Here is a 13,872-nt window from a genome sequence, read left to right as displayed (position 1 = left end):
GGCAGCTATTTCATAAGAGTATGGCAGCCTAGGTGTTGTGGTGGTGGGTGGGGTAGATCCTGCCCTGATTTAGATGGCAGGGGTGGACTTGCACGATTATTCTCAGCAGAATGGCAGCTCCTGTTTTGACTGGTTCTGTCAGGAAAGCATGTCTTTATCTGATCATGTAAATGAGCTTTTTCCTCACCAAATGCAAGCAAGATCAAGATTATAACAATAAAGTTCATTAAGAACTAAAGAGCAGAACCATGCTAATAGGGACCATGCCAATACCTGTCCGAGACAACCTGCAGTCTAAAGATGAGATGCAGGTCTAGAGATGAAAGAAGCAGCAGAGTTGTGGAGTGATGGGTTTTCTACTTGGAAGAGAGTAACTAAGGTAAGTATAGAACCTGTTTGTGCCTGTGTTTAGGTAGGAACTCTTATGTATTGATCTACAGTGCTTGATCAATCAGTGTGACAGTAGTCTGGGAACGGGTAGCCAAAATTACAGCATGAGAAGTTCCTGTGGGGGACTTGTTGAGTGTCTGGTTGTCCTCCCATCATAGGTGAGGGGTGGGATTCCAGTCCAATGTGGGAGACAGCAGAGAAAATGAGAAGGTGACACTGGGAGATGTTGGTCTCCAGCACAGTACCTATTAGCCCAGAAGACATCTCTTTTTATTGAAGAAAAATATGACATGTCTTCCTTAGCTTTACAGAGCTGTATGTCAATTCTTGCTCAAAGGTGAGAAGGTTGCATGGGAGAATCGTTGGCAGCTGGCAGCGCGATGGGAAGGTGGCCAGCTGATATCACACTGGGTGAACCACTTGAGAAGTGCTGGCATTTGTGCAACGACATCTGCTTATGCAGCCCATCAAAAGGTGCCAGATGCTGTCTGTGCAATAATAGCTTCTCTGGTTTGGCATTTGTGTCCTACAATTTACAGCCCTGCCTCATAAATGCTGGGAGGGGACAATCCCATGCTGCTGAGCAGAAGCTCAACTCAGCTAGGTGATCTCTGTGTGAAAGTGTCTTGTCTGATCCCAGGTAAACACTCCCCCCATCTACAGAGCAACTTGAGATCTCTAGAGATTCCTGACATCACTTCCATGTCTTCAGCATTGTCATGGCCTCAGTACGCTGGACCAATTTGTTTAGCATTTAAGTTTGGGGGAGAATTATCTTTTCTTTCGTAGATCTTGCACGTAGGGAGGTGGATTGGTTTATAGGACAGCTTGTGCAAACTCTGCCCTTGTCATCTCTACGTTTACCTGCATCATCTTGAGCTTTGGTGGCAAATTTGAAGAGATTGTCCAATACTAATTAAAGAGGGACAAACACGGCAAGGCAAGGCTACGTAATGGTACCTGGCTTGGGTTTTTGGTCACCTTTCTGAAGGAGGAGTCACGGATTTGCCCACTTTTTTCTTTCCCACGGTCCAAGAATAAATATACCTGGAAATTATAAACATGCATACGATGAAAAAGAACAGATACCTATCAGAATGGTTCATTACGCAAGATCAATATCTTTCACTCATTTTAAAGATCGGGCGGACAGAGGTACAGAGGTATATCCATTAGGGTAAAATGGTTTGTTCGTCATGGATTTCTTTTTTGGTTTACCCTATGAAAAAGGGTGTTTGCCATACATAAAACGTGTGTGTCTTGTCTCCACTTAAAGAGCGTAGGGCAAAAACACTTGGATTTATACACTGACATTCCAAAGTTCAGAAAATTCAGGAGTGAGTGTAATATTTGAATGTACTGGTCAGATATTTGTGACTCATGGTGCAACAGTAATATTTTCCCTTTGGGATGTGATGCAGGAAACTAATATGGCTAATGAAGGACTTAGAGGGCTAATAAGCCCTAAATCAGGCTTCCCAGCCTTTTAATTATGCTGCATAATTATTGGAGATTTGCCATCATCTTTTTAATCTGGTTGATTAATAGGTAGCTTAGCCAATCCACATAGCAACCTATTTACACTTCACTGATGATTGACTATCAGTTGAAAAATTACAGCAGCGTTGGCTAAGCAGCAAAAAAATATCAGTCGCTGGTTTGTATGAAGCACATTTATCATGTGTGTCAAACCTCAGCAGAGGTTAAGTTTGGTTTCTTGCTTTTAAGAGGTCGGGAGGTGGTCTGTTTGGTGGTCAGCCCAAGCTCTTCAAAGAGAATCTAAGACAACGTAAGTACCTACAGAGGGGACAAGATGTTAGGGCAAGGGGCAGTAGTTGTCCTGGGCAAGGGAAGTAGAGCTCTGTCACCATTCACGAATGAAGCCCAGAGGCAGGTGAACCCTGGTTGGGGTGGGATGGGAGGAAGAGGGACAGGGCTGCCTTGCCACGTGACTGCTGCTGCTGCTCCGCTGAATGTATTTGGTGGTGCTGAGGGAGGAACTGCTGGTCCTTTAACTTCTCTGACTTTCTACTCCCCACCATAAATCCATGCCTGCTGCTGACCCACTGAAGACCCTACGTTTCAGCCTTTTGTAGGGCTGGGGTTTAGCTCTGGCTTTTAGGCAAGTCACTTTGGGAGCGTGTGAGCTTGTCCGTAGTGAGAGGGCGGGCGAAGGAGCGTTCTTCAGATGAGCCTCTGCTGCTCTGGGTGCATCTGGAGGGTCCTCGTGTATCCCTCTCCTGCCCTTAGCCCACAGCATATGCACGACTTTAAAATGAAAGGGAAATCATTTTTAAGTCTTTCCAACGACCAATTTTTCCTATTTTATGACATAAATGTATATGCAGTTTGGAAGAATTCACAGAATCACAGAATCATCTCGGTTGGAAAGGACCCTGAAGATCATCCAGTCCAACTATTAACCTAGAACTGACCGTTCCCAACTCCACCAGATCCCGCAGCGCTATGTCGACTCTACTCTTAAACACCTCCAGGGATGGGGACTCCCCCCCTGCCCTGGGCAGCCCATTCCAACGCCCAACAGCCCCTTCTGCAAAGAAATCCTTCCTAATATCTAGTCTAAACCTTCCCTGGTGCAACTTGAGGCCATTCCCTCTTGTCCTACCTCTTGTCCTAATTCAGAGCAGGTATTGAATAAACTTGCTTTTTCATGATTCCGAGTGGTACAAGGAGGGAATGCTTTTGGTTTTATATGAGTTCAGATGTGTTATTCGATGCAAAGCCCCTTTAAAATCTGTATTTTGCCAGCAGTAGAGCTCACTACTACTTGTGCCTGATCCTTAGCTAATATGTGCTTTGATACTGCTGCTGAATTCATTTCAGCTAGGCTGCTCTGAGCAGATCTGACCCATCTTTTTTAATGGTGCTGCCTGATTTCTTATTTGTATATATATTGAATTCTACTTTGAAATCACATGTGTTTTAAATTGTTATGTATGCTGTTTAGGGATTGCAAGAGACTAGCACATTGTGATCAAAGAGATTAGGATTTTAATACATTCTCCACCTGTATCCCTCTTTGAACAAAGTGTGCCAAGGTAATTACATCTTGGAAAATATTTTTGTGCTGAATAATGCAGTTGAAGTGGAACATATTCTCTGTGCAATGTGCTGAGCTCTCTGCACTGCTTGGATCTTGGGCTGGAGTAATGCTTTTGGCCTTTGGATAGGAATGTAATTCAGCCTCGCTACTGCTAGGAGCATCTACATTTCACGAGCACATTTCAGTTTTCTCCAGTGGATTAGTTACTTCCATCTTTCTTCTTCACTCTAGGAGCTGCAAGTCTGTGACACAAGCTCTGTCATTCATTCTGTGATAAACCTGGTAAACCACTCAGCATTATTTTTGACTACTGATCATGCAAGCTGTTCTGGAGCAAAAACTTCAGCGCGGGTATGTTTTAAAACATTGCTGCTATGCATATTCACATATGCCATTTTAAAATTCCCCTCCCCGAGACATTTTTGGCAGTGAAAAGCCAACCACTGAAATGTTTGTAGGAAGCAAACATAAGATGTGGGCATGCAAGCAAGACTGAAATGTATCTAGTTAACCACAGCAGTGAGAAAGTATGAAAAGTTCCTTCTGCCTTTTCTTTTTAGAGCTGGCCATTGCTAGGTTCTCCCACTTGCTTCTGACCTTTTATTTCATGTTTTCGCCTATGGCTGAACATCAGAAGTGTTTACTGACCCAGAACAAGGCTTATGAATTGGTAATTCCCCATTTATATAATATCCTGCATTTTGAACAGCTTTAAACAGCTGATTAACAGGTTTAAACAGCTGTTGATCTTTATCAACAATAAGACTGAGAGCTTCACATAGAACATGGTCATTTTAACCACTTGTTTGGGATGTTTTCAGGGGCTTTTGTTTGTGTCTTATCTTCTATAATTTTGAGGATGCAAATCATAGAACCCCAGGAAGGGACCTCAAGGACCATCTGGTCCAACCTTTCTTGGCAAAAGAAGATCCTCCAATAATTGTGTGTTTGGTTAATGCCCTGTCGTTCAGCGCTGTGATGCTGGTAAAGCAAAGCCTTTAGTTAAGTGATGGAGTAGAGGGAGTGTTGCCCTAATCTGCAGAGCTAACTATCAAGCAAGGCATATTTTTCTTTTTCAAGAGTGGTTTAGATTTGTGGTTCTGGTTCCTGGCTCAATCCCTAGTTTTAACAGCTCTTTGGATAACAGGTAACGCTTGAGCCTCTCTATTCAAGTGGAACCAAAATTCCAAATAAATATAATTGGCCTCCATAATGAAAATGCCTGTCAAATGTCAGCCAGAAATGATTATATTTTTTAATGTCTGTATTATAAACCTTGGATATAAGAGGTTGTAGCAGAACTGCTGACAGGCTCTTAACTGTAGTGGCACAAGAACAACAGTATAATATAGTGTGACGGAGAAATAGATTTTTCCATGTACAGGATGTGTATGTTGGTAGAATAGGTTGGACCAAAATTACCACACAAAATTGATTAGATCATCATGTAATGAGAATCATAATTTTAGTGGTGGCTTTTTGACATGATCTTGACAACATAATTAACCTGGGAGATGTTGAGGCAATGAAAGTAGGAAAGAAACCTATGTAATTATTGGCAATAAAATATAAAAAAATGTTACAGAATAATAAAAAGCTTAATCTTTTGCCTTCCTGGCATATTATCGTAATTGCACCTTTTAGACCATTGCCCCAAATCCCATTGCTGTCCTAAATTTGAAACCTTTCTTTGAAGAATCATAGTCTGTATATTGCTTTGCATGTTCAGAATTGCAGGCGGGCTAATCGGTGGATTTTTACCACGCCTAGTTAAATTACACAGCTGTTTGGAGAATTAAGTAATGTGTATTATTAAGGAAAAGGTGAAATTAGGTAAGCAATGCTCGGTGAAGAGGAAATTATATTACTCATAACTGATGGTCTTAATGGAAACGTGTCCATAAAGTTGCAGTATGACTTGAATTGCCACTTTTGGCAGCTGAAATATGTAGCTTTTAATTACGCTGATTTAAGTCAGATAATGGATTCACCTATATTATATTTTTATTATTGTTATTTATCTGTGCTCAATGTTGTATTTTATAGAGTATCTTCATAAACCTGCCTTCTGGCTGAATAAATACCTATTAATGCTCTCTAAACATACTATACATAGGACATTTGTTGTACAGAAAGTTGAGCAAATAGATGTCCCAAATGTCTGTTTTCACCTTCCTTTCCTCCATTTGTGCGTTTTCTCCTCTGGGACAGCTTTTATCACTAAAGGGACTCTACGAAGAGGGAGAGATACTACTTCCAGTGCTCTGTTAGCCCTGCAGTCTCTTTAGTCGTTGACACCAGTGCGAATTTGCAGTGTCCTCCATCTGTTTTGCATAACTCTGATGGAAAAGCATACAGAAGATAGAGATCGGTAGGACAGGATTGTGGTGTGGTCCGTGCAAGCTCCTGGGTTTGGACTGAGAGAGGTTTGGCATCAGGTTTTCAAAGGCTTTCCCAAGGTGCCCGACTTCTTAAACATTGTCCGCTTTCAGGTGTGGAGTAAACTGTAAGACCTCTGTTAAAGACTGCGTTGAGAACTGCCACATCTTATCCATGGATAAGCCCCATCACTTTAGTTTCTAGAAAGGATGAATCAAATTTCAGTCCTACCAATTCCTCCCTTTGTAGGGCTCAGACCACATTGTGCCATGCTGACTCATCCTTAAAATCACAGCCCCTGTACTATTTAGGAACTTAACTGTGGGTACAAAGCTGTGCTTCCCTGTGACACCTCTGGAGTAAGGACAATGAAACCTCCTCCTTCACTTAGCAGATCAAGGTAAAGCCTTTAGCAGCTGGGAGGAGCTTGAATAATACGAGGCTGGATGGGTAAGGTAGATTCGCGGTGGATCTACTTCTGATCTGTTCCCGTACATGACATAGATTAAGGAAGATCTTCCTCTCTGTCCTATCCCACCCCAGCTACCTGGTGTTCCCAGTGGCCTTTGGGGAAGGGGAGAGGAAAGTCGAGTGCAGTTCTGCCTGTGATTTGATAGAGTACAACGTGTAACCTGTAAGAACACCCAGCTGTCAGCAGACCTCACTGTACGCGAAGTTGTAATGCAAACTTAATCAGCTTGAAAAATGCTCCTAGCACAATATACGCCACCTCTTCAGCCTATAAATAATTGCGAATGACTAGGCTAGCTATTTTTTAATCATGAGCACAGGGTGAAGTTAACCCCTGTGTGGAGGAGCCAGTGTAGGGGTGAACTGCAAAACAGGGTTTCCTGGGTTGTTTTTGCTCTGGTCCTTTGCACAATGTCAGGATGCTCAAAACACCATTTTCGCAGCTCTCTTTGCCTTTTGTCTGGTGATCTCAAAGCACTCCACAGTAGGAATCAATTAAGCCTCAAAACATCCCCAGGAGGGAGACAAGGGACATCAATTCAGCTGCTGCTGAGTGGAGAAATCACAACTGCCCAGAACAACTCAGTAGGCAGCCACAAGAAGGGATGCGAGCCCTGTCCAGGGACTGGGGATATGCTGGTTTTGCTAACGAACTGCTCTGTGCAGTTGGTCTCCGTTGTGACAACCGGGCAGGAGGATGCAGGGGCAAGTGTGAACAGAGGTGTGAGTACGTGGATTTATGTTGTTGAATTTGTGGAGGCTTAATGAGCCCCTGGCTCTGTCTCAGGGCAATGCCAGCCTCTGCCCCCTGAAGAGTGTAATACACTTCAAGCTGAAAATAGGTAAGTGGGTGGGGAAACCTGTGATTAGTGCTAAGGACTGACTAAAATAGTGTGTATATCTACTTTATGCATTTTTTAACCATCTCATTGCTCCCCACGCTCTGCTGCCTGCAAAAGGTGATGTGGTTCAGATTGAGAGCGTTTGGTGGAAAAGGCTGCCGTATGGCCAGAGCTTTTTAGAGCATCTCACAAAATAGGACCCAACTTCTTACTACCATTGGGCTTATTTAATAAAAATCAGTGGGTGATGAGGCATTGTGTGATGTCATTAGCAGATAATGTGCTTTGTATTTGAAAGATCGGGAATTGGTGGCTTTTAAAGAAATGGAATTGGGAAAAGAGACGAAGCTGTGGGGGAATGTGCTCCTCTGTTCCATTTTCCTGGCCTTCCTCCTTTTCTTCCAGTGTTCGTTGTATGAGTCCAGAAGGAAAAGCAGGTCTTTTCCTTTCAGTTTTAAGGAAAGCAATGCCCCCATGGTCCCGTTTGATCTCTAGTCTCTTTCTAGCCCAGCGGGGAGAGGTGAGCTTGGTGGGGACAGAGGCCAGCAGAAGCAATCCCACACCCTCACCAAAAGGATGGGATGAAGGATCCAATTACTTGGACTGTTTTTGCAATCCTGTGACTCCAGCCCCTCTGCCTTTGACAGCAGCAGCAGGAGAAAGAGGCACCTGGGGAGCTGGAAATAGAGCTTAAAGCTGAATTTTATACGTGTTAGCAGGAATGATAAGGTGAGGGGGTGGAAGGAAGGCATCACAGAGCCTCTCATTATATATTGACATGGTGCCTGATCTTACCATCAGAAATGTGGTTAGAGAGAGAAGGATTTAATATAAATATTTGAGATATATACACATATATGCATTTACACATATGTATGAATATGTGCATATCTTTTGGGTGGGTGAGCTGCATATATTATTATTAGGGAGAGTGATCTATAAATATGTTTTGTAGTCTATCTGCATACATTTTGCAGTCCATAAATCAGATTTTCAGTGATGTGCAGTACAGCTGAATATTCGAGATAAATGCAACTTTCAAGCAATGATTTCTAAATCAAAACGAAGCATTTAAAATTCACTGGCAGCTTTTATAAATCAGTGACCCAAGATGTAAAACCCCAAGCACTGGGATGTGTGTATTTTTAATTTCACCTTGTAAATCACAGTGGTGGGAAGCGAGAGAGAGGGAGAAAGATTGTGTTTCTTAAATGTTTATTTGTAGAGGTGCCCTGTGCAGAGAAACACAAGGAGAAAGGCTGCATCGTTCCTTCAGCTGAGCTTGAATTTAACTAGAAAAAGCTTTGCAACAAAGCTGTGATACCTAAGCCAGCTGAACTTGGTTTATTTTTACTTTTTCAGTTCTGTTTCCAGCTTGCAAATACGGTTTGGTAGTGGTTCAATAAACCAGTGTGTTTGTGTTTGAAAAGGAAAGTGTTCACGAGATCCCAGGTCTGCTTTAGTTCAGAGCAGCCACCTGTGGAGAGAAATGCAGCCTCAGCTCCGTGCTCATCCGGTTAAGGCAGCAAATAAGCAGCTTTCCCTGAACTGTAGTTGCTCATGGGGCATGGGGAGTTGTTTTGTGAAAAAAACAGCATTCATACTTGTGTTGGGGATTAGCACAACGTTTTAGATGTACACCTGGAGAGCCCGTGTGCCACAGGAGGCCTTAAGACCAAGAAATGGTCTGGACTGTGGAGTTTTATCCCTCATCCCAAAGATGAATGGCCAGACCATCATGCGTTGGTTTTTCCATGGCAAAACTTCACTGATCCCGCCACTGGAAGTGGAAGCAGGATTAGGAACTTTTCAAATGCACTCCAGCTTCTGCAAGTATTACAAATTAGCGTTCAGCAGTTTAAACAGACGAGATGCGCAAATGAAAGACAAATCAGTGTTCATTAGTTAATGGAGCAAATAGATGCCGTGATCAGCATTGGGAAAACTGGGCCAAAATTCTTCTTGTGTAACCAATATTTAGTCATAAAATATGGAAACTCAAGCTTAAATTGAATCATAGCAAGGCTCTGTTATAAAATAGTTACTATATATTTCTGAATAGCAGTCTAACTAGATGTATACTGAGATTGGCAGCTGCCTTCCTTGCATATGCTGGGGAAAATTCAAAAGGTTTGGAGGTTCATTTCAGATATTCAAGTTTGTCCTTGGCTTATTTGAAGTGTGAGAATTTTTGAGGTGTATAAAACTGAGCTGTAAATTTAACGGAAGACAGATTTTGTCAGAAGATGCTGCAGTTTCCACCTCTTCCCTCGTTTGGAACTAATTGGCACAAAGAAATGACCAAAGATGAAAAGAAGAGACTTTACACAAACACGATGATAACATTAAAAGTCCGTTGCAGTTTTGGTTTCACTTCCGAGCCTGGGAATGGATTCATTTAGCTTGGCCTCAGTACTGAGCAACTCCGTAGCATGTCACATTAGGGGAGCTAATAATTCCTTTTTGTCCTAAATTCTATTAATTTAGCATGAGCCAGAGTCCAGCTGGCTTTGGGCAGGGGCTTTTGTCTTGAAATATGTCAGGCTCAATTATCCTGAATAAGAATAACAGAGATGGGACATCACCAGCCTGTTACCCCGCCCTGGCCTCTAACTTCGTGTGATGTCTTTATTTTAGCGTGTCTGTCTTCAAAGGGAAGTAGCTGGTGGACTTTCTTGGTTCAGGATGCCTCCTGGAAATACACAGATTTCCAGAACATTAGCAGAATAGTGAAAGCAAATGGTTTTTTTATGCATGGGGGGGTCTTTGTAAGAGCTTCAAAGCGACTGCTTATTAGGTGGGATGTCTAATCAGAGAGGGCAACGCGGTGCTGGAAACCTTGTCGCTGGCAGCGAGGAGAGTGTACGTTTTGCTTCACGTGCAGTTTTTGTGCTGCTGTCCCAACATGCCATGCTAATACAGGGCTGGGTGGACATTTTGCCTTGAAATAGCCGTTTTCATAGCTCACTGAAGCACTAAACAGAAAGTAACTGTGGCTGACCTGAAGGAGGGTCGTAATATTACCGCTTCAACATTGTCTATCCTAATTTTGAGCAAATCCACCCTGTGATGTGGGATATCCAGATGGTGTCTTTTACACCTCCTCTTCACCAGCTTGGGTGTATCTTAGCACATTCTCCCTTGTCATCCTCCCTGGCTTTGACAAGACTCAAACCCTGTTTTTTTCTGTGTTTAGGTCTTGCTAGTGCAGATGGGTGAGATGTGCTTTGAAAGGCCAAAAGGTGGCAATTAGCGCTGTTTAAAATTAATGGCCATGGTGATTAAGTGGAGCAAAGGAGTCAACAGGAGAGGGGGAAATACCTGCTTCATAAATAATCAGGCTGGGTTTTAACCATCTCTGATTAAAATATTTTTCTAACTGTTGTCAAGAGGCAGGTAAAGGTCAAGGTGGAAAATGAGGGGACTTACTTATTGTGTTTCTGGTAGTTGCAGTCCACATGGAGCAGTGGCTACTAAAGGATACTGGAAAATTGGGAAATGACATTTCTTGCTGGTTACAGGTTTTGGCATTACTGTGAAGAACTTTAGGTTATGAAATCCTAAAGGTTGCATTTCCTGGTTTGTTCACAGTTAGCCATGGGCTCTGTTACTACTGTTAGAGCTGTGATATCCTGAGGGCCTAAGCAAGAGCAAGCACTGACCAAACCCTGTGTTGGAGGCAGTACTGATGAACTGGTGATGGATAACTACTCACATCTCTCACACTAGTGTCTAGAAAAGTTGTGTGATTTCTTTTAAGCCATGAGAGGGTATCTGTGGAAGAAATGGAGATTCAATTTCTGTTTCCTAAGCTTTCCTCAAGTTCTTTCTTTTACCCAAGACCATTTTGTCATCTTAAATATTCCTGCTGAGAGCCTTCTAGCCTCCCTTGTTTCAGGGTAAATTCAAATGAGACTGAATTAGAGCAGGAAGAACTGGAAACCTCAGTCAACTCAAGCTCCTGAAGAAGAATATATTCAACAAATGTCGGTCTCTCTGCCCAAGCTTATGTAACAAGGAGAGCTGCTAGCTGGCTCTGAAGAGCACAAAATAGTGCGTTTTGTAATACATATGCCAGAGGAGGAGGTGTGTATAAGAAGTTTGTGCAGCTAACTGGTGTTTGTGAGGCCAGAGGAATGTCCTGCAGACAGATACAGAAACAGGGTAGATTGAATTGACAGAAGGCAGAGCCAGAGATTTTAAATTCTCTCTTCCTGCATTCACATTCATGCTGGCTGACATAAACTTGAGGAAAACAAAATGCAAGCAGTTCCAGAAGGCAGGGATCCTGTGTTTACCAGGTCCCCGTGGCTCTGCAGGTGTTTCACAAGTTGGCTCCGTAGACTGGAGCTGTCTGCAGCAGCAAGGTGCTTCCACAGGATGAGCAGATCGCTCCGTGGTGCCTCCAGATGCTCAAATAAATCTGGAAGGTGCTGCCTGGCTGGTCGTCTTGCCTCTGAGTATGCCTTTGGCCCCTGCTGGGTTCCCACAGGTGCAGATGTGGCTCGTTGTTATTAAAATCTAGTAGGAGTGCGTCAGCCCTCTTACACTGAGCTGAAAAGCATCTGACAGCATTATCAGTTCTGAATACTCACAAATCTGGAATCAGGTGTGCTAAAACTGAAGGGAGCAGGGGGAGAGAAACGTTGGGCTTGTCCTGGTTTTTGAGACTTTAAGGTAAACTTAAATTATGTTTTCGGCCTTTTCACTGAAGTCTTAGAGGCTAGCATTTATCTCAAAAGAAAAAGAGGGGGTGGGATCCTCAACAATGCTTTCTTAGGCACCAAAGCATGGCCGTATTGAATTTGTGAGGCAGCTACTGAATTTTAGGAGATCTCAGGAGGCAATCAAGAATAGCATGGTGGCCTTTGCCCCCACATAGTTCAGTACATCTTGAGAATGTCTGCAACCAGGGCTGCAATTGTACAGCAACATAGAAAGTTTCTCTCAGGGGTCCATTTCTGGTCCATTTGCTTGTCCTTTGTCCTTTTCTAGACTTGTACCATTGAAGTTTCCTCTCGCCAACAAAGAAATATCGTATCAGGAAGAGCGATTTGCGAAAGCAGTTAATCAAACTGAGGGTCAACGGTGAGGGTCACGCACCCTTTCAGCAGGTCAGAGGGAGCTCCTAAAGCACAGCTCCACGAGGGCAGCCAGCAAACGCCACGCTTTGTGCAGCTGAAGCAGCCAAAAGACACGGCGCTTTGCGCAGCGGTTCACGGAGAAGGGCGCACAGAAGAAAACCAGGAACTCTGCTGAGGACGGCATCCATGTGCTCAGCGATGGCGGTGACACCCCAGCATGGCCTGGAGCAGCTCTTCCTCATCGTCAGAGACCGTGATACAGACTGAGCTGCTGTGGGGGGAGATGGGGAGTGCCTGGAGCCCCACGCTGGGGCTGGGACAGGGCAGAGATGCTCGCCGTGCCACAGGAGGTGTGCAGCAGCGGAGGGTCAAGGAGCTGCAGGAGGAAATCAGCAGGCTGTGCTGCACCTGAGGTGAAGGCAAAGAGAGTGATCAGATCTTGGAGACCTTGCACTTCGAGACTTGCCTGAAGCCCCAGCCGTATCGAAGGCGATGTGGGCAGAGTCTGTGCTTAGCCAGTTGGGAAATGGGGACTCCCGTCACGGTGACAAATGGAAGCTTGTGACTCCTGGCAACAGGAGGTTTCTGGTTTTTTACTGTGCGGGTGATCAAATTCTGAAGAGGTTTCCCAAAGAGGTTGTGTGGAGATCCTCAAAGCCCAATCGGACAAGATCGTGATCACCTGGCTGTAGCTGGCCCTGCTTTGAGCCAGGGGTCGAACTGGACAATCTCCAGTGGGGCCCTTCCCACCTCAACCATCCTGGGTGATTCTGTGTGTGAAATTGTGAAGTTGGCCGCCCTGTTACTGCAGGGTTCACGGTAATTAGCTAGTTAAAGATGGCTCAGAACTCTTCTATGCATTATATTTAGTGGATTAGATTATCAGAGTCAGGTTGCCCTGCTATGCTAAAAGAGCACAGGCATTGAGGGGAAAGGAAATGCTTTTTATCAACTTAATTTCAGTAATAAATTTCCTGTGATTTTTTTTCTTGCTGCTAGGGTGGGGGCTTAGTTTGAAATAGTGGTTGACTTTGAATTGTAAGTAATGCTGGTCTTTTGTGGATTTTGTTTTTTAGACAGATTACAAAGAAGGAAGAAAGAAAGAAATGCATCTGGGCTTATATCCAATTGGATTACTGTCAACCACATCCAGCTGAGAAGGGAAGAGACAGATGTATTGATGGTCACTGAAATGAGACGGAACAAAAGACGACAACCTGAGCAGGGAAGAAAAGGTACTCTTTTAAAATGGTTGTGTTTTGATGGTGCATTATTCTGGTCTTTCAGAGCTTCCTGCATACCCCTGTATGCCAAGTAATCCCCTCTCCTTTTTTTTTTTTTTCTTTTTGCCTCAAGGACTTTTTTTTAAATCAAAATTCAGCTGTACTCCTTTTTTCTCAGCTGTCCATCACAAGCAAAGTGGCACATTTTTAGACCTTTGTCACCTGCGAAAGCCTGCTGCTCTCCCCCTTTTTATGATCTGGAAGATGCAAAGCCCTGGAACCTCGGGTGTTTTGGTTGCATTGAAGAAAAGGCCTCTCGGTTACTTCCATTTGTCTGTTGTGTTATGTTTTCTGTATGTACTTCATCTTTTGGATATTTTTTCTACTATTGTACAATCCGAGCTCACATACCTGAGTGA

The 13,872-nt window shown here is 43.6% G+C and overlaps 1 long non-coding RNA gene across 1 annotated transcript; it reads left to right on the top strand.

The window, feature by feature from the left end:
- Positions 1-331: 331 nt before the first annotated feature.
- Positions 332-13,438, top strand: LOC141916149 (uncharacterized). Its single transcript, XR_012621074.1, has 2 exons — positions 332-379; positions 13,307-13,438. It is a non-coding gene; the product is annotated as an uncharacterized LOC141916149 (long non-coding RNA).
- Positions 13,439-13,872: the final 434 nt, after the last annotated feature.

This window comes from Strix aluco, chromosome 28, assembly GCF_031877795.1.
Source record: "Strix aluco isolate bStrAlu1 chromosome 28, bStrAlu1.hap1, whole genome shotgun sequence".
Taxonomy (NCBI): Eukaryota; Metazoa; Chordata; class Aves; order Strigiformes; family Strigidae; genus Strix; species Strix aluco.
Note: the sequence above shows the minus strand (reverse complement) of the source record. Positions and strands in the feature narration are given on the sequence as shown.